The 19,880-nt window shown below is 45.6% G+C and overlaps 2 protein-coding genes across 2 annotated transcripts in view; one reads left to right on the top strand and one right to left on the bottom strand.

Moving 5' to 3' along the window:
* The window catches only part of DOCK1 (dedicator of cytokinesis 1), a 569,919-nt gene that overhangs the window by 305,644 nt on the left and 244,395 nt on the right, over window positions 1-19,880 (bottom strand). The gene's annotated exons all lie outside the window — the stretch shown is intronic.
* INSYN2A (inhibitory synaptic factor 2A) overlaps window positions 1-19,880 on the top strand; it is a 45,652-nt gene that overhangs the window by 1,617 nt on the left and 24,155 nt on the right. The gene's annotated exons all lie outside the window — the stretch shown is intronic.

The raw sequence follows: 19,880 nt of genomic DNA, 5'->3' as shown, positions 1-19,880 counted from the left end.
TATAGAAGAGAAAAGAAAAAATTCAGATGGGGTTTTTAAAAAGTACATGCTGATTTGCTTATACTAGGTAATTGGAATAACTTTGATATTCAGGGTTGTCTAAGGTTGGGTACAATAGACAATGTGTTTCTCTGTTTGCCTGGAACTCAACCAACCCCTAGAGAATTCCTACCTGACTATGACTAGGAGAGTGAGGCCCCCTCCATGGGTCTCCCTCTGCGTGCAGTTGGGCTGCAGAGAGAAGGGCACCCCTTCACAGCCAGTACCGTCCAGCATTGACAGCAGCTGGCTGAAGTCTGTTTGCCATCTTTGAACGTTTAAGCTAAGGAGTAGCAACTTGAAAGACAAAGGACCTAAGGCCAGTGGCTTAAGCCCTAGGAAGCCTGGGTGGGCCAGGCAGTGGCTAGTCCCCGCTGCTTCCCCAGGCAGTGCCCAGGGCTTCCCGGCCTTTGTCTGGAGGGCTGGGCCTTCTCTTTCCCATCTCCCCTAGAAGCTGTCTCCATTCCCTGCAGCCCATGTTCTGGGGGTTGGATTGGAGACAGTCACTGCTGGCTCGCGTGACTGGCACCCTTCCCTCTGCAGGCCCTGGGCCCCTGGTTTGGCGACCTGGCAGCCAGCATCAAGGCATTGTAAGGGCAGCAGGCACCCCATGCTCAAGTGGGTTATTGGGGTCGAGTGCAGACACAGTGTTTGCTTATCGCAAACCGTGGGTGAGGAGACCACCTTTCTAGTGTGAGGTAGCAGGTGAGGCTACAGGTGCCTAGTGCAGATTCTGCCCTTGGCTCTGATCTCAAGCTTCGTGTAGGTAGCCATTCACAAAAGGGATTAGTTCCCCATCCTAGCCCCCATCCTCGCCCTCCTATTTATGTAGTATTGTTTGCAGTCCAAGCTGTTAAAAAGAGGAGCTAGCCACATTTCAAATAATCTAACAGTAGATTCGCAGGTAACCTAACACCGTAGATGTTTTCAAAAGCCCTTGTTTGATCTCCGTCTTCATCCCATTTCAACGATTTAGACTTGAATGCAGTTATCTCCCCAAGCGGCACATGAAGGCAGGCGTGTAAGGAATCTGCTGGTCAGGAGACCACATTCCCACAGGAAAATTAAAGGGTCCTGATCAATGACTGCGGCACTGTCGGCAGTGACTCAATACCGACATCTCCAGGTGTGATAAAATTCACCCAACGGTGTCAGCGTTCCGTGTATGCTGAACGCCCAGGAAAGGAGAGCTGTGATGTGAGGTTCCTCGCACTCTTAGGACAAGGTGGACAGCAGCTTTCACTAGGCTCCTCTGGGCTCTCTGAGGCTATCAGTCGAGCAGAGTGGTTTCGAGGGGAGCAGGACCTGTCCAGGAGGGAATTCTGGCCCCGAGGCCTTGGCCCAGGGCCGCCCCTGTTGGAGCCTCCCGTCTTCACCTGTAAGTTGGAGATGGGCACCTGTCTTGCAGATGGAGGGTAAGGATGAAAGGACTAAGCTTAGCCCTGTGGCGGGTGGATGTCTGCCACAGCCAGTGATGGTGGTGGGGATCTGGACACCACTTTGAGGCCCTTGTCTAAGTCCAGCATGGCGAATGTGCCCCCATGCTCTCAGCACAGGCTGCCCCTCAGCCCTGTCCCCAAAAGCCCTGGAGCTATGCTGTTCAGTACAGTAGCTTCAAGCCACATGTAGCCACTGAAACTCAAATTTAAATTAATTACAACTGAACACTCAGTTCCAGGGTCACACTAACCATGTTTCAATTGAGCCCAGGTGGCTACTGGCTCCTGCATAGTCGACACAGAACATTCCAGTCACCACCACAGCCCTTCACCCCAGTGACCCCACATCATAGCCCAGGACCCGGCGCCTCATCATTTGATGACACAGGCACAATAGCTCAAGACAAAGGATCATTTCACTTTAAAAGCATTCGGGGTCAGTGGTTGCGCACACAAGGATAGCTCGTCGTGGAGGGTGGGTCAGTGTCCGGGGAACGCCCCCATCTGGTCCTAAGACCTCCATCTCCACCCCTTTCTCTGAGCCCCTTGGACTCACGTAAGAAAGAATGGAATGGTTTCAAACTTGGAGGCCACCTTCAGGTGCCCCCTCTTGCTCAATGCCCAGGACATTCATTTGGCTGACATTCAAATGGCCCACCCCTCTTCTCCAGGTCAGAGTATGGGGAGGGGGTGCAGCAGCCTCAGCGACGAGCAGGCAAGGGGCAGCTTGTTCTTCATCCCCTTCCTGGCCTTTGAGTCCAGCACAGAATCACAGGGATGAGGACAGCTAAGCAGCAGCAGGTACTGGCCACAGCCAGCACGGTGTCCTGGCAAATGCTCGGTGGTAGGATATGGGGAGTGTAAGCATTTTCTGATTTCCATGGTGCAAATACCTCTACCACGTTCAATTTCAACTGGGTGGAAAATTTCTCCAAATCCTTCAATCTGCCCTAAAACTGGTCCCTGCCACCCCACACTCCTCTCCATGCCAGACCAACCCCTGAAGGGTCTGCTCCAGGACTGGACGTCAGAAGGAGAGGTCACAGGACCTATTTTAAGGACTCCATCTGAGCGGGGAAATAGATGTTTTGCTGCATCTCGTGTTGCTGCTGTTGTTGGGTGCTGTCAAGTCGATCCCAACACACAACAATCCCAAGTGACAAAGCAGAACTGTCACATGGGTTTTCTTGGTTGTACTCTTTACGGAAGCAGATCTCCAGGTCTCTTCTCCAGCGGAGCCGCTGGTGGGTTCAAACGGCCAATCTTCGGGTTAGCAGCCAAACGCTTTGAACCTCTGCACCAACAGGGCTCCTTGATACCCGCTGCTGTAGAGTCAATTCCACCTCATAGCATCTCATGGTAAAAACCAGGAAAACTCACTCTACTTTACGTAGATTATTATTGAGTCATTGTGTAGCACAACCGTTAAAATATCACACATCAAGTTACAATATCAATAGATTTTTCCATGAAAAATATTCTAAAGCCACCCTATAGGACACAGCAGAAGTGCCCCAGAGGGTTTCCTAGGCTGTAATCTTCATGGAAGCAGATTGCCAGGTCTTTTCTCCTGTGGAGCGGCTGACGGGTTCCAGCGGCAGACCTTCCCTTTAGCAGCCTAGCGCTTAACATTGTGCCACCAAGACGCCTTAATGAGAGATTAGAGCTGAGTTACGGGCCTGGCATACCATCTGATTTGGAAAATACTGAACTTCCTGAGGAAATCCCTGGTTTTGCTTTATACATCATTCCGAATCTGATTCATTGGTAAGAAATGGAATGTTTTCATTTTTTGAGAACAAAAGTGACTCTAGGTTTCCTTTAACACATCATACAACAGTCAGTAATATTTTAGAAATGGCCAAGAGGTAGGCCTAAGCTTCTGACTCTCTTCTCTCTCCTCTCCAAACTCCTCCTTTGTGGGGCTGGGATCAAACCCTACGGACATCCCTGGGTGGCGTAAGCAGTTAGTGCACTCAGCTGCTAGCCAAAAGGTTGGCAATTAGAGTCCACCCAGAGGGGCCCTGGAAGAAAGTCCTGGTGATCTGCTTCTGAAAAATCACCCATTGAAAACCCTGGGGAGCACAGTTCTACTCTGACACACACAGGATCGCCATTAGTCAAGAGTCAACTCGACGGCAGCTGGTTGTTAAGAGTGAATCCAAGTGACAAAACTTGGCCCCAATGCTACACACCCACCCCAGGGGTGAGCTAGGCCAGCACTTGTTTAAAACATTAGGACAGAACTCGTGAAGGCATTACGCTCAGAACTTGGCTTCCGGCCAGGGGCCACCTTATATTTCCGGAAACATATTTAATGTCCTGCCTTTTGAGGTAGGACTCCTTTTCCTTAGGGAGTTCGTGTGTGGGGGTCAGATAAGCTCTTCCCACTGCTGCTTTTTTTTAAATATTTTATTGTGTTTTAGGTGAAAGTTTACATAGCAAATTAAGTGCCCATTTAAAAATCTGTATACATCTTGTTCCGTGACATTGGTTACATTTTTATAACGTGGCAACATTCTCATGATTTCCATTCTTTTTGTTCTGCTTCCATTAATCTTGCTTCCTGGCCCCTCCTTAACTTCTCCTCTTTGTTTTAGGGTAAATTTTGACCATTTGGTCTCATAGTGTTGATTATTTAAGGGAGCACAGTATTCATGGGCGATATTGTTTTATGAGCCAATCTATTATTTGGATGAAAGGTGACCACTGGGAGTAGCTTCAGTTCAAATTCAAAGGGTATCAGAGGGCGGTAGTCTCGGGGTTTCCTCTAATCTCCATCAGTCCAGACAGTCTGGCCTTTTTTCAGAATTTGAGTTTTGTTCTACATTTTCCTCCCATTGTAACCGGGACCTTCTGCTGTGTCCCTGGTCAGACGGTCAGTAGTGGTAGTTGGGCACCTTGGAGTTCTTCTGGTCTCAGGCAAGATAAGGCTGTGGTTCATGTGAGCTATCAGTCCTGTGGACTACTTTCTTCTTTGAGTCTTTGGTTCCTTCCTCCTCTTTTGTTCCAGATAAGTTGTATCTTAGATGGCCACTTAACAGCTTGACTCCGGGTGCTACTCACCCAACTAGGATATAGAACCTTATCTTCATGAACTGTATTATGTTATGCCAATTGACCAAGTTGTCCCGAGCGACTCTGGTCCCAAGCCTTCAAACCAGTAAACCAATCCCGAAAGGTGTTTGTTTATGTCTAGGAAGTATCCGTAACTGTGCCCCCATATGGTTTGTTATAAATATGAATATACGTGTCGAAAAACCAAAACCAAACCCATTGCTATCCAGTCGATTCCAACTCATAACGACCCTATAGGACAGACTAGAACTGCCCCAGAGGGTTTCCAAGGAGCGCCTGGTGGCTTCGAACTGCTGACCTTTTGGTTAGCAGCTGTAGCGCTTAACCACTTTGCCACCAGGGTTTCTGAATGTATATGCAGCACACATAAATATATATATACATCTGCCTACAGATACGCCTATACATGCACACCCATACACTCACATGGGCCTTCCTATACATACACATGCATATGTGTGTACCTATGTAACCACACATATTTTTTTCATTATTATTGTTGTTGCTTTTCCTGTTGCTTCTTACTCCTTGGACAAGGATTCCACATCACAGCCAAGACCACTTTCAGTAATTTCCGAATTACTTCCCATGAGATTCTTTAATGAATCTCCTTTGCTTGTGTAGATTTTGGAAAGGCCTCAGCAGAGAACGTTTCTAGCATAGGTAGCGTATTTAACCTTAGCGAGATCCTGGTTTGCCCTCCGTCAGATGGGGGTGCTACGGGATTAAAGATACTGTCTACAAAGCTCCTAGCAGTGACCAGCACATAGTAGGGACTGAATAAAGGACATGTCCTAATGTGAGCATTTCAGTAGGCCACTACCCTTCAGTAGGAAAAGTATTCAAACTCATGTCTTTTGTTGTTGTTAGCTGCTACTGAGTCGATTCCAACTCGTGACGACCCCCTGTGTGCAGGGTAGAACTGCTCCATAGGGTTTTCAAGGCTGTGACCTTTTGGAAGAAGATCGCCAGGCTGACTTCCAAGGTGCCTCTGGTTGGGCTTGAAATGCCAACCTTCCAGCTGGGAGTCAAGCACTTAACCATTTGCACCACTCAGGGACACCTTTCAAGCCTTTTGGTCCATTGCAAAACGTTCCTTCCAGCGATCCACAAAAGCCCTCTGCTTTCTGCAGCTCAGGGGCATATGGTCGGTCACTCGCCTGCCTGAATGCCCAGACTCATCTAGCCTATTCCAGAGCTCTCGGTAAGATTCTTGTCTCCTCCCACAAAGTTCGGGGTCACACAGGCTCCCTAAACATGCAACTAATGTGGTTGTTGAAGGCTGAGAACCCGGCAGACAGGAAACTGAGCTTAAAAATCGATTCTTGGAGCAGCCATGGTTCCTCAGAGCAGGTCCTGGGCAGGGGGTGCCTCTGTCCGACAGGCTGTGGGGTTTGCGTGCTCATAGTGCCTGCTCACCATAACAGCCACTTTGGGGTGGAGACAGCTCTGTTTACTTTGAGGCCGTGCACCCCTCACATTTAGCGCTGGGCTGTACTCTCTGGCTACTGAGAGCCTAATAATACTCTGCTCTCCGGAGAAGACCTGAAAGCAGTGGGAGAGTTCTCCCCGAGGTCAGGATCTGCCATTGCCCAGAGGGAAGCCGGTTCTTCTCCTGGTCAGGCCTCTGCCAACATCTGCCCGGGTTACCTGTAGGCTGGGGAGGCCGGGGGCGGGCAGGGACCAGCAGGATCCAAGCCACAGCAGGCCCTGAAACGTGTTGACAGGCAGAGCTGAGATCAGGCACCTCGGGGCTTTGGGGCTTTGTGGGCTGTACTGAGTCAGAGCAAAAGCCAGACCAGTGCTTAAAAGGAGAAAATCCTGAGACACAAACCAGCCCCAGGAGCCTGATTTACATACAGGAAGTGCTGTCATTCCAGGAATTCTACCTCTGGTTAATTCCTGATACTCCATCATGATGCAGGTCACAGTTGGCCAGGTTCTGCTCGGGTTCTGCTGGGCCTCTCTGGGGAGGGCTGTGTCTCAGTGGTACGGTGGCCCAGAAGAGAAAAGAAGGCAAGAGACACCCCAGAGTTCAGGGGCCCCTTGAGGACGCCACGCGCACTGGCTTTGAGAACTAGGAAGGTGGGTGTCAGGATCTAAAGTGCAGCAAGGAGGTAATGCAGACCCAGTGGGGTATCCCACATTAATGCCTGCGTGACATCATTTTTCCTAGTAACCAACAAAAAGGCAATAGCCACAGAGTGACAGAAGCACACATGCAGACACACATGGTTAAGAGGTAAGGACTAAGGCTCTCACCAAAAAAACCCAAACCGTTGCTGTCGAGTCGATTCTAACCCCTAGTGACCCTACAGGACAGAGGAGAACTGCCCCACAGGGCTTCCAAGGGTCTAAATCTTTACGGGAGCAGACTGCCACATCTTTCTCCCGAGGAGTGGCTGGTGGGTTCAAACCTCCAACCTTTTGGTTAATAGCAAAGTGCTCTAACCACTGCGCCACCATGGCTCCTTTTAAGGCTCGAAGGGATCTTTATTGGAGGTTATCAGAGCCAGTGTCTGATATGACAGAAGTCGGCAAACTTTTTCTGTAAAGAGCTAGATAGTAAATAGTTTAGTCTTTGCAGGCCACATCTGGTCCCAGTAGCAGCTTTTCTACTTGGCCCTTGTATCCTGAAAGCAGCCATAGATAACATGAGTGGGCATGACTGTGTTCCAATAAAACTTTATTTACAAAAACAGTCTTGGAGGAGCTCACAGTTCGTGGACACTTGGTGTGCTTACGCATCCTCCTAATCGCTCATCAGCCTGCACAGTGTGTGTGTACATGTATATGCGACTTATATGCAGAATTTATACACGACAGCATCTCTTGAGAACCTGAAAAGGGTCTCGCTCTCCCCCCAGCAGGAAGAAGAGGGCACAGCAGACGTGTTTGTGTGCTATGGCTTGCTTTAGCTTGGGTATTTGATGCTAAAGAGAGAGAAATGATACATTTGTTTTATCCTATGCCTTATACTAACAAATTACTCAGAATCAGGGCAGTCTTCAAAAGGACCTGTCGGGATGAGAAATCTCTCCGAATCTGCTCTAATTACTCACGCCTACGTCGAGTACACACTGCGGCACAATCTGGAGGAAGCAGGGGGACGATTTCCTCGGTTAAGGCACAGAGCAGAGAGAACCGGCATGGAAAACTGCGCAAGGGCAGCAATGACAGACGCTGAGGAAGCTGACTTAGGAACTCTGGCGGATTCCTCTCTGTTTCGAGAGCTGCGGGGAAGGCTGGGCACAGTGGGACGATAGCATCTCCAGGGGGCTGCGCACCCTCTAGAAGGATGCTTGGGCTGCTCTTGCCAAAACTGGTCCACATAATTGAGGTCAGTCTTCGACCTGCTTAGCTGGGGATGGCCAGATTTCCAGGAGGGGAAGTGGATGGCATATATGTAGACAGTCTCCCTGGCCTCTGCAGCTCTGCACACAGTCCTTGCGGAGCGTCTTTAGAATGTTGTAAGCAGCCATCCCAGGCTTGTGGCGCGGCTGATGCATCAGGGTAGAGCAGGGATCCTGAGCAGCCAGGGAAAGGAGCGCTCGGCAGCGAGGTCAGAAGCAGAAAGGTTTTCCTCCTGGCAAAGGCCCCCCTGCCCCTTCGCACGCCCTGTTTGAATGGGATGAAAATGTCAGCACTTCGTTTTCTAATGTTCTTGATAAATCAGCTTCGGTGTCTTCTCTCCACGTTGATTGTAACCCAAAACATTTTCAAATCTTCTGGCTGGACACCTGAGGTTGGCCCTGGCATTTGCCCGGAATGAGATTTAGGGAAGGAGCCAAGCTGACTCCCTGGCTAAGCTGTGAACCTGCAGGGGGCTAGGGCAGAGTTGGTGCTTGGCTCTGCGCCTCCCCTAACTGTGCGCCTGGACAGGATCACTGACCTCTCTGTACTTCTGCTTCCTCCTCTGTAAAGGAGAGCTAAGGATACCTGCCTTGTGGGCTTGACCTGGAAATTCAGTGACATATGGAGGACGAGGATCTCAGACAGACCCTGGACTGTTTTCGTTCAATAAAAATCACTTCCTCAGAAGTTACTTCATTTCTGAGAAGCAGCCTTTCAAGTGCTGAAATGCAGAAAGGTTAAACACTTTAAGAAATGCTTTCTTGGTGTTGGTTTATTTCAGAGGGTTAGGAGAGATTGAAGAGTCCTTGGGTGGTGCAAATGGTTAACATGCTCAGCTGCAAACCCAGAGGCACCTTGGAAGAAAGGCCTGGTGATCTACTTCCAAAAACTCAAACACTGAAAACCCTGTGGAGTGCGGTTCTGCTCTGACACTTGGGGTCACCATGAGTCTGAGTCAACTCAAAGGCAACTGGCTGTAGGAGAGGTTGAAGGTGTCAGAATAGAGATGTTAAGCTTCAGACTTCTTTTCAGAGTACAGAAGTACAAATAAGTACAAAGTACAGCACAATTTGGGGTGGTGTAATGGACAGCAGTTGATATATATTGTCAGGAAAAGAGTTTAGTCCTAGCCCAGCTTGGCTTTGGCTTCTGAGCTACATTTTCCATATGAAAGATAGAGTCCAAATAAGAGCAGGCACCTCAAAGGCTCCTTTCTGCCTTAAGGACAAATTCTACGGAGATGTGTAAGAACATCACAATTTCAGCCACAACCTTAAAAAACAGAAATACAGAAAGGGAGGGGAAGAAAAAACCCTCCCTACCAATCTCTATCAGTAAATGCATACAGTGATCCTACTGTTTTGTTTTTTCCTCTTGGAAAAAATGGGCAATTCAAGGCATGACATGAATGCTTATGGGATTTATGGATTTGTGTCCCGGAATTCAGATTTAAAGGGAAAAAAAGATGAAATGTAAGTTCTGTTTTCAAACATTTTTTTTTAATCCCATGGAATTCCTTCTGTCTGTCATGGCTACACGTGTGACATTGGCCTTTGCCCTTCACGGTTCTGAATGACTTTTATATATTTGAGATGAGCATTCAAGTCCTCCAGTCCAAGTTACTGTGTCTTATGATTCTGAAATGGAAGTATAGATCATAGTGTTTCTAGCATTTTCTTCATTTAATTCAGAGGGTAGTGGTGAGCCTTTTCTAGAGCATATACTTATGTAACTCTGTAAACACTATTTTTAAATTCTTGAAAAATAATAAGGCTTCCCATCCTTAATATGGAAAATAAAACAAAATATATTTGTAGGAATATAAAACCCATTTCAAATTCTCGCTTTGGGCCTCATGTAGGTATCACACATTCTTGAAAATGTAATTTAAATAATCTTCCTGTGCAGAATGCTAAAATAGTTTTCAAATGCCTCCCCAGCATTTTAAGTTGGTAGGTGAATAAAAGCCTCACTCCCAAGCCACTAGGCAATTCAGACATCCCATTTGCAGATAAAATGGGCAATTCAAGCCATGACATGAACGCTTACGAAGTTTATGGATTTCTGTCCCGGAATTCAGATTTAAAAAAAAAAAAAAAAAGATGAAATGTAAGTTCTAATTTTCAAACGTTTTTTGTTTTTAATCTCGTGGAATTTCTGCTAAGCGATGCAAAAATGATCTGAGCTGTATTTCCTTTTAGATCCGTGGAGACCATGACCTACAAAGCTCACCTACGTTGAGCACCTCCAGTGGGCCAGCCATTCAGCACTGTCTAGTTTAAATCTCCAAATAACACTGAAAGGGAGAAAACTGAAGCCCAGATATGCTCAGTAACTTCTCCAAGGTCAGAAGACCAATGAGAAATGGTTAATCTGGAATTCATCTCTGGACCTGTCAGGGCCCAGTACCCACATGCCCCGCCCCGGAAAATGGGAACCCTAGGATGTCCCCCACATAATGACAGATAGTTACAGAGCAGGCATCTTCTTGCTGGGTTCTTCCTTTTACCTGAAGGGGCTCGAGATCTGCCCCCGCTAGGCTTCAAGACCACCATTCGAAGGGACCCCAAGAGTAAAGTATATTTCTAAGGATCATAATCAGAAAGAGGAATCCCCACTGTGAGGTGATTTCAGAACGTCAAGACCATTGATGTAAAGGTAGCTGAATGCCAGGACACACAACCTACCCAGCTGCATGCAACCTGTCGGGGGAAACAGCCTCAGGCCTTCACGGGCCATCTGTGACTTGTGTGGCTGGTTGAGGGACCACCCAGTGTCCACCTGGCTCTGACACCTTCAAATGCACGTCCAAATTCAGGTGAACAACACCTTGAAGGAGAGTGCCCGGTATAAAATAAAAATTAAACCGCGCATGCATTTAAAGGCCAGAATTGTAAACGACATTTGTGAGGATTGAGTTTATAGGAAAAAGACAACATAAAAATAAGCATATTTTGGCCCCAAAAGGAACAAATACTTTTTCCATCCATATCTGATTTGTTACAGCACTACGCTGTCTCCCCAGATAAAAGCCTCGTAGTTGGACATCAAGAGTTTTTTGAACGATCACACCAAAATTCAAAGATCGTAATCTTCAGCTGAAAGAGCTCCAAAGCATTTGTTTCAAAAACAAATGCAAGGTCAGGCTTTTGGAACAAAGCACAGAAGCCTCAAGAAGAGTAAGTTCTCATCTAAAATTGTTAACTAACCTGCTCTTAAAAAAAGAAAAAAAAATCAAAAGAAATGACAAAAGATAAAAAGCCTCTATGGATATTTACTGTCAGTACCACCAGCAGACGCAAAACATTAATGCTTCCAAATTAAAACCCCTCTAAGTGCTACTATGTGTATGGTAGCTGGAGAAAAGGCAGCCCAGAAGGAGAATTTGTTTTAATACAGTAGGTCAGCATTTCCTATTTTCATTCTGGTTCAGGAGCCAGTGCCACCAAAATTCATTTTCATTAATTTTCAAGAAATTATAGCTTAGCTTTATCTCTCCTCCAGGAAAACAAGTTAATCAACTCAGCTTCAGCTCAGCCCTAAGAAGTTATTTTCCTTATTAATAACTACTCCTGGTGACTTCTAGGGCAAGTGACTCTGTTTGTATCATTATTGTTCGTGGTTTTGTAACTTAGTTTCTCCTTGGCTTCAAGCATGTATCAGAGGAAATGAAATGTAAGCTTCACCCTGTGTGCAACAGAGCCAGGCAGTCAGTCCATACACCAAATAATCATGACTGTTTTCCCCATTTTTGCATATTATGATTTTACATATCATGAAAACATGATTATAAAACATCAGAAGCAAGTCCTGCCCTAATAATAGTGTCCATCTCTGTCGCTGTCTCGATCGGCATGTGTTTTCGACAGTAATAACGTATGCACTATAGCAAAGTATTCTGTTTTTTTCACCATGCGTGGCTCTGTGTGGAGGGAAGCAAGCAGGGAGATGAGGGCAGAGCGTTAGGGAGAGGCCAAGGCAATAAGGCAAGAAGGATGGAGGTGACACAGAAGGCTGAGGAAGAAAGCAAGGGAGACCTCTGACTCTTGCTTTAGCAGCAGGGACAAGACGCCATGTGGGTTTGAATCTTCACTCTAGCTGCAGTGCTACTGGACTAACCACTATGACTGGTTCACCTTACTTCTTTGTAATGAAAACAAGTTAACAGAAGCTTCCCCAATAGCCATTAAAAAAGAAAAGAAAAATCCTTTGCCTTCATGCGATTCCGACTCATAGTGACCCTATAGGACAGAGTAGAATTGCCCCATAGAGTTTCCAAGGAGTGGCTGATGGATTTGAACTGCCGACCTTTTGGTTAGCAGCCGAGCGCTTAATCACTGTGTCACCACGGCTAGTGTTACCACATTTGGAGAGCTTCTAGGCCAATAATATTTCATTTGTCAACAGTGTTTGAAAAAAGCAACTGAGTTCATTAAGGGTGTTTCTCGACGAAACTAGTAAACCAGGATTGCTTCTGGGCTAAGGCTGTAACATCTACCAGGGGACCTGGTTTAGATGCAGACTAAGCCATTTATTTCAGTAACTGAGGGTGGGGAACAGAAGATGACTGGCCTTTCCCACTTGTCTGAGGACATTTAAAAATGGCATCAGTACCATTCAGACGGATGTTCTCACCTGACCCAGGTGGGAACAACACAAACTGACAGTCCTGTTGTCCTTCTCAGAGGCACAAGAGTATGCAGCCACTTAGCTCAGCACGATACTGTTCATTCATTTATTCATTTTCATTCATTTGTTCATTACTCAGAAAATATTCTTGTGCCATGCCCCAGTGAGGGCACAGACAAAAACTCTGCCCTCATGCTGCTGGCATTCTGGTGGGTAGGCGGGAGGTTGTGGGGGGAAACAGACAAAAAGCACAGTAAGTAAAATGTATGGCATGTTCCATGCTAGGACATGTTGGGAAGAAGGCCAGACAGGAAAGGGAGTAGACAGTCCAGGTTGGGGTAGGGGTTGGAGGGAACAGCTCAATTTTCTATCAGTCATGCAAGCAGATGACACAACCTTGCTTGCGAAAGTGAAGACAACTTGAAGCACTTACTGATGAAGGTAAAAGCCTGCAGCCTTTAGTGTGGATCACATCTGAACATAAAGAAAGTGACAGTCCTCACAAATGGACCAACAGGGAACATCATGATACACAGTGAAGAAACTGAACTTGTAAACGATTTCATTCTTGGATCAACAATCAACGCCCACGGAAGCAGCAGTCAAGAAATCAAACGATGTACTGCACTGGGCAAATCTGCAGCAAAAGATCTCTTTTGAAAGTGTTAAAGATGTCACTTTGATAACTAAGGTGTGCCTGACCCACGCCATGGTCTCTTCCACGGCCTCATATGCACGTGAAAGCTAGACAGTAAAAAAGGAAGACAGAAGAACTGACACGTTCAAATTGTGATGTTGGTGAAGAATACTGAATATACCATGGACTGCCAGAAGAACAAACAAATCTGTCCTGGAGGAAGAACAGCCAGAATGCTCCTTAGAACTTAGGATGGTAAGATTTCATCTTCCTTTGGATAAGTTATCAGGAGAGAACAATCGCTGGAGGAGGACATCGTGCTTGGTAAAGTAGACAGTCAGCAGATAAAAGGAGACCCGCCATCAGACGGATTGACACAGAGGCTGCAACAATGGGCTCAAACATAGCAGCGTGTCATTATGTTATACATAATGTCACTACGAGTCAGAGCTGACTCGATGGCACCTAACGATGAAAGAAAGAGGTAGTTGTGGTGTACACCTCAAACCCCTACTGTATGGAAAACAAGTGCCAAGACTGGGAAAATAAATGAAGCCATAAACATGGCGACCATCATGCTGTCAGTCACATGGGAAGAAAGACATCTAATCAGATCATTACAATCCATGAGGGAAAGGTCTGTAAGAGAGGGTACCGGGGAACCTGTCGGAGGACGTGCTGAGATGCCTGCGAGAGAAAGGAGAAGATGGGCCAGGAGCCAAGGATATTGGTTTAAATAAGAATAAGAAACAGCCACATGGAAGCAGGGCTCCTTTTCAAAGTTAGATAACTCTAGTTTCTGAACTTATAAGCAATTCCTTACTCCTGGAAAAAGTACTCTAGATTTTAACTGTCTAGGAAGCAAGGTCTATGTCATATTCATCCAAACAGCTGCTTCCCTAGCAGAGAGACTCGCACAGAGCTGATGCCCAGCAGACATCTGATGAACTGTGAATGTGAGCATGGTGGAAGCTATTTATTTTGGCTAATATACAGCAACATGCTTTAGAGTCTATAATTAGAACACTACGTTGAAATAACCAGGATTACTGACAAGTATCCTGAGGAGTTAAATGTATCTCATAGAATTTAAAACATGGGGTGGCATATAGGACTGATTCTTTAAGGGTGAACATTTCAATTTCTGGGTCTGAGAGAATGGGGCATGTACAATTTGGAGAATTTCATCCTACTGCTGAAAAAATTTAGAAGATAGAGAAATATGGAAAGCAGACAGACCCAGCTCAATTTATGAGTAAGTTATGCTCCACAATAATAATTTCTAAGTAATCTGTTTGGATCTCAACAGATTTTTCCAACCAGCCAGTTATCCATAGTGTCAGGATTCCCAGGCCAGCCCCCAAAGACTCTTTAAGCTGTACTGAGTCTCAGCTGTAGACTGTTACAAAATCTAATCATCACATTCTTACAGGGATATTCCTTCTGAGTTCAAACATGGGACTCCAAAAATCTATCTCCCTTAGTGGAGTCAACCAGGGCAACTCTGTTATACAAGGAATATTTGCAACACACACATTCATATTCCAGGGTGCTGACGAGTGTGTGTGGAAAAGAAGAGGTGCTTGATGAACTTCAATCTCAATGATAACCCCTTCTCCAAAAAGAAGTCCTAAATGAATAAAGGAAACCAATATTTAATGGGATCCGCCTTACCGCCTGACCCCTACATCTATAGGTAAGAGAGCAGAAGAAGAGAGAGGCCAGAGTTATATATAATCTCTAATAATTTCTGGTTAAAATTCTCCAAACACAAATGACTCCTGAGATTGTACTAAAGTTACTCTGATAATAATTTAGACACTGCACACCATATTCAAGGTCCCAGGCAGAAACCATGGCAAGTGGGTCGTCTAAAGTTTTATTTAAATGTCAGGTAAGAGCTACTAAATTTCAATTAAACCAACCCTCATGGATCTGCTTTTACAAAGTTACCCTCCCAATTTTTTGTTTTGTTGGTACTTTCATTCATCATTCCATGCATCCACAGACCTTTATTGCCACCTCTTCTGTGACTGGCAGCCAGATGTTGGTTGGGCAAACAAAGATAAACACAATAGATGTCATGAAACACTGAATAGCAGCTGCTCTGGCAGAGGAAAGCGGGTAGAGGACAGTTACTGAGAGCTGGGCAGAGAGGACCGGCAGAGCAAGATGATGCCACTCCTGCAGAGCATCAGCCAGGTGGCCGTGCAGGCTTCAAAACATTCAACCCACTTAGACATCTCAAGTGGCGCAAATGGTTAAACACTTGATGACTAACTGAAAAGTTGGCAGTTCAAACACACCCAGAGGTGCCTCAGAAGACAGGCCTGGTAATCTGCTCCTGAAAGGTCACAGCCTTGAAAACCCTATGGAGCACAGTTCTACTCTGCACACCTGGGGTCACCATGAGTTGGAACCAAGTTGGTGACAACCGACAACAACAAGATATCTAGAGGCAGAGGAGAAGAACCATCAACAGCTTTGGGGAAGTCTGAGGTCACTGCTACTTTGTGTTCTTCAAAACACAACCTCATTTTTTCACACAAATAACCTGCTTTGCTTGGAGGTCCCAGGCCTCCAAGGAACACAGGACTGCTCAGTCTAATGTGGCAAGTCTGACACTGGCTAAGAGCTGGGCTCCTATCAGCTGCTGGGAAAAAAGGAGCTCCTCCAACCACTGCCAGCAAAAGCCCACCGCCATTTGCTGACCAATGAGTGATCTTGGAGTTGGTTAGCAAAATCGACTTCATACTTTCTTAACAAACTTGAATTGGATGTTCCCCAAATCCAGGCATTTAAACTCAAATGCTTCAGATATAGTTGGAGTCCCATGGATGTATGGGGAAAGCTTTTAATCAACATTCAGTTTTGCTCCCAAAGAACTGATACATGAAATAACCATACTTCCAGGGCATGATCTAGCAAATTCCAAGTAAGGACTTACAATCAGGAACAAGCCAAAAATACTGCCATGATGGTCTTCAAACACAGGACTTCCAACAGCTGACTGACTACTTTTTGAAATTTAATTTGTCCCAACAATACTGATATCATTTTATGCCACAAATTAATATCAGTTTGAGACTATTAAGTGAAAGAGCCTTTAAGATGCTGACGTAACTGGCTTAGTTATCTAGAAGGGACAGCTGGCGCCCAAACCTGGGCTAGAATGTAGAAGAAAAAAACGTTCTCGGCACCCAGTGAGAAAGCCGAAAGAACAAGAGCGATCAAAATTAAGAGCATAAATTAAACAACTGCATAACACTGTCACTGAGAGCTGAGCCCATGCCTGTTTCATGTTTGCGGCAACCACAGGCTCTAGCAGAGAGGCTGACCCACAACGCTAGGGCACAGCCACTGCGTTGTTGGCATCTGCCAATTCCAACACCCTAGGTAACTAGTGTTCTGAGGTCCACACTTAAGGGGACACCCCTGATATCTGCATTATCCAAAATGCTGCTCTCTTATATGCCAGAAACTCTGAACTTACTGAAAATCACCATGCCATTTTCAAAGAGCAGCAGATGAGCAAAGGGGCCACTTGTTCTCCCCTGTAGGAGGCACCCGAGCAGAGCTTCCGGGGACGCCTATACGGCTCATCGCAAGCAAACACACTTGTGATGTTCACTGAGAGAATGCTTCTCTGATTTCTGCAGCCAGACTCGACATACCCAAACGCTCCATCCACAATCACCTAGGAATGCGAGAGGAGAATTGCCAGTGGAGATTTTATGACCTTATGGAGAAAGGAGTGCTGGGGACTAGGGCTGGGAGTGAATCTACTGAAGCATTTAAGAGTCTCTCCATGTGATAAGATAGGGCAGTGGAAGCAGTGGATTATAGATAACCCAATACTCCAAAACTCGTCGTTACTACTCAGTGCCATACAATGAATTTCCACTGATCACCCTTTCTTCTCTGAGATGGCTTGTAAGTTAGTCAGGCTTGGCTTCTGATAACACGCACATAAGATGCATTTATTTTTTCCCCTTTTCTGACCTTTCAGCCAAACAGTGTTTTTTCTTATCTTTTGACTCAAAGTCGTTAGTCCTGGCTCTTCGGCTCCATCTTTAAGATCTTGGGGACACCAAGCAGCTTGAGTATGTGACCGGGAAGAAGGCTTTCACTAACCTTTCTCTGACATGTCTCAACACCCTCTCCTGCTACCTAGGGCTATGCTATCTTAGATCTTCCTGTGATGTCTTCAAGAAAAGCAGAGGCTGCTTGCCACCCTGTCCCCACTTGCTTCTTGGGTTCCTGCCTCCCAGGACACGGCTGTGGTGCAGCTTCAGGGCTGACGTTAGCGGGCCTTCTTCTTCCTTGCCCATCTCAATGGCTTTGTTAGAAACACTGCTGCCTGAGTTCAGCCACATGCTGCCTATCTTTAACTCCACTGCCGATTGCTTCTTCATCTGAAGATTCTCAACAGGAATAGCTGAAGACTTCTACACCCAAAATTGGCACTGATTCTGTCTCAAATATATGAAAGTATATTTCTATATTCTGGATTTTTTTATTGTGATGAAAATATACACAACAAAACATTCCCGAATTCGACGATTTCTACATGTGTAATTCATGGATTACATCCTTCATCTTGTGCAACCTTTATTGCTATCCTTCCCCAAATCATTCCACCACCATTAACGTAAAACTCAATGCCCCCTAAGCAAAAATCCCCCCTTCTCCCACCCTCCCACCTCTGGTGACAACTGATAATCTTTAGTTTCGGTATATTTGCTTATTTCATGTAAGTCAGATCCTACAGTATTTGTCCTTTTGGGACTAACGTTTTCCAGGCTCATCCATGTTGTGAAATGCATCAGGACTTCATTTCTCTCTGTGGCCGAGTAATATTGCACTGTATGGATGAACCACATTTTGTTTATCCATTCATCTGTGGATGGACATTTTGGTCATTTCCACCTTTTGGCTGTTGTGAAAAGTGCTGCAGTTGGTTTACTATATTCTGGAATATTTTTGTAAAGGCAACTAAAGACTTGAAGCAGATTACCTTAAGAGTAGAAGGTAGCTGGAGAAACCAGGGAGCTACATGCTGAGTTACCCCTGAGGATTGCAGGCCGGTGCAGAGAGGAGGTCCTGGCGTTTTCTTTGAATATGGGTGCCCTAGCTGGACTTCCACACTGCCTTCCATTAATCACACCTGTTTTATTTTCTTTAAAGTCTAACAAGGTCTTGTGAAGAGATCTAATTCAGCACAAGGTAGAACTGGAACTGACTGAAAAACTAGACTCCACCAAAACTACCTTGTAAAGTAGCTTCTCCAAATTGCCTCTGCTTTATCAGATCCCGAGAACAGCTCTTTTCCCCATGTGCCCTCACAGACCCCCTGTTCTTTTTACTCAGGGATGGTCTCCTTTAACATTCAGTAAAGCCCATCCTGACCAATGAATGCCCAAAGGGCAGCAAGTGAGGAGAGCTTCACGGGAGGCTCCTGGGTTGGAACTGGGATGTGGAGGGATTGGGAGCAAGAGGGTCAGGGAAACACAAAACGAAAAGAACTGAAAGGCTAGCACCTTGGACTCGTGGACTGTCCTTGGTTCTGAACGCTGTGTGTCCCGAGCTGGGTAAGTTTCTAGGACCAGAAAACACTGACAAATAGGGGATGCTACAATGATAAATGTGCTAAAAATAAAAAAAATCCATATTTACAAATAAAAATGCTCATCATTAGGGTTCAAAAGGGTTCATACTGGGATAAAACTGGAGACGAGAGAGATTACACTTTTCATTTTCTTTCTGCACACAACTGGAACTCTTAGTCTGTCGTTTTGGACTAACAGGAGAACACGAAGTCGGACCGTATGATTTAGCTAAATTAATATTTACCAAACACCCAGAGGGTACCAGGCATTGTATCAGGCATGGGGTTATAAACCTATATAGGGTATAGGGTCATCAAGACAGAAGGGAAGAGAGCTTGACAAACATGGCCAATGTACTTGCAAGACAAAATTCACGGTTTTTGATCAAGACGTTTCTTCTTCCACAGCTTTAACATCAGTAACGTAAGCTCTCTCTTCCACACACTTCTAAATCACAAGCGATCTCAAGCCCTACTGTCACTGGAGAAGAAGCATCTGCTCCAGGAGTTCAAAGATTTTGGATGGTTCTTCTTCATGACAGTAGCCATCTAGAAAGATAATCATTCCAAATACTGGTTTTATGACTTGTTTCCAAGTTGAGAAAGAAAAAACAAAATATATATATATATGTAGGGAAATTCCAGAACAGCACTTTGTGTTTCGTGGCCTGTAGAAGGAACTTATCTGCTTCATCTATATTTGGAGAATACACTCTTTCAGATGCCACATCACAATTATTAATGTGACTGTAAAATTATCAGTGAAGCTAACCCCTGTAGCTTGGAAGCTCCAAGGACAATCAGATGGATTACTAAAGCAATAGGCACGCGGATTACACAGTTGTAAGCCTTCTATTGCAAACACCCTCCTGCTTGATAAAACTGTAGCAGGCATCCCCTGATTGACATTCGTGGCCAGAGGCAGCCTGTGACTTACCGGCACAACACAAGGTCAACACTTTAAATTTGGCCGACAGATTAATCTCTCACTGACCTCTATTTTATATAAACCACATTTATGGACTCCAAACATTTGACGCTTCAAACAAAAAAAAAAGACTTTTTAAAACCTCAGAAACATGTGAAGTGTTTCCTC

The sequence above is a fragment of the Trichechus manatus genome, unplaced genomic scaffold, assembly GCF_000243295.1.
Source record: "Trichechus manatus latirostris isolate Lorelei unplaced genomic scaffold, TriManLat1.0 scaffold00031, whole genome shotgun sequence".
Classification (NCBI taxonomy): Eukaryota; Metazoa; Chordata; class Mammalia; order Sirenia; family Trichechidae; genus Trichechus; species Trichechus manatus.
This window is presented reverse-complemented; position numbering and strand designations above follow the sequence as displayed.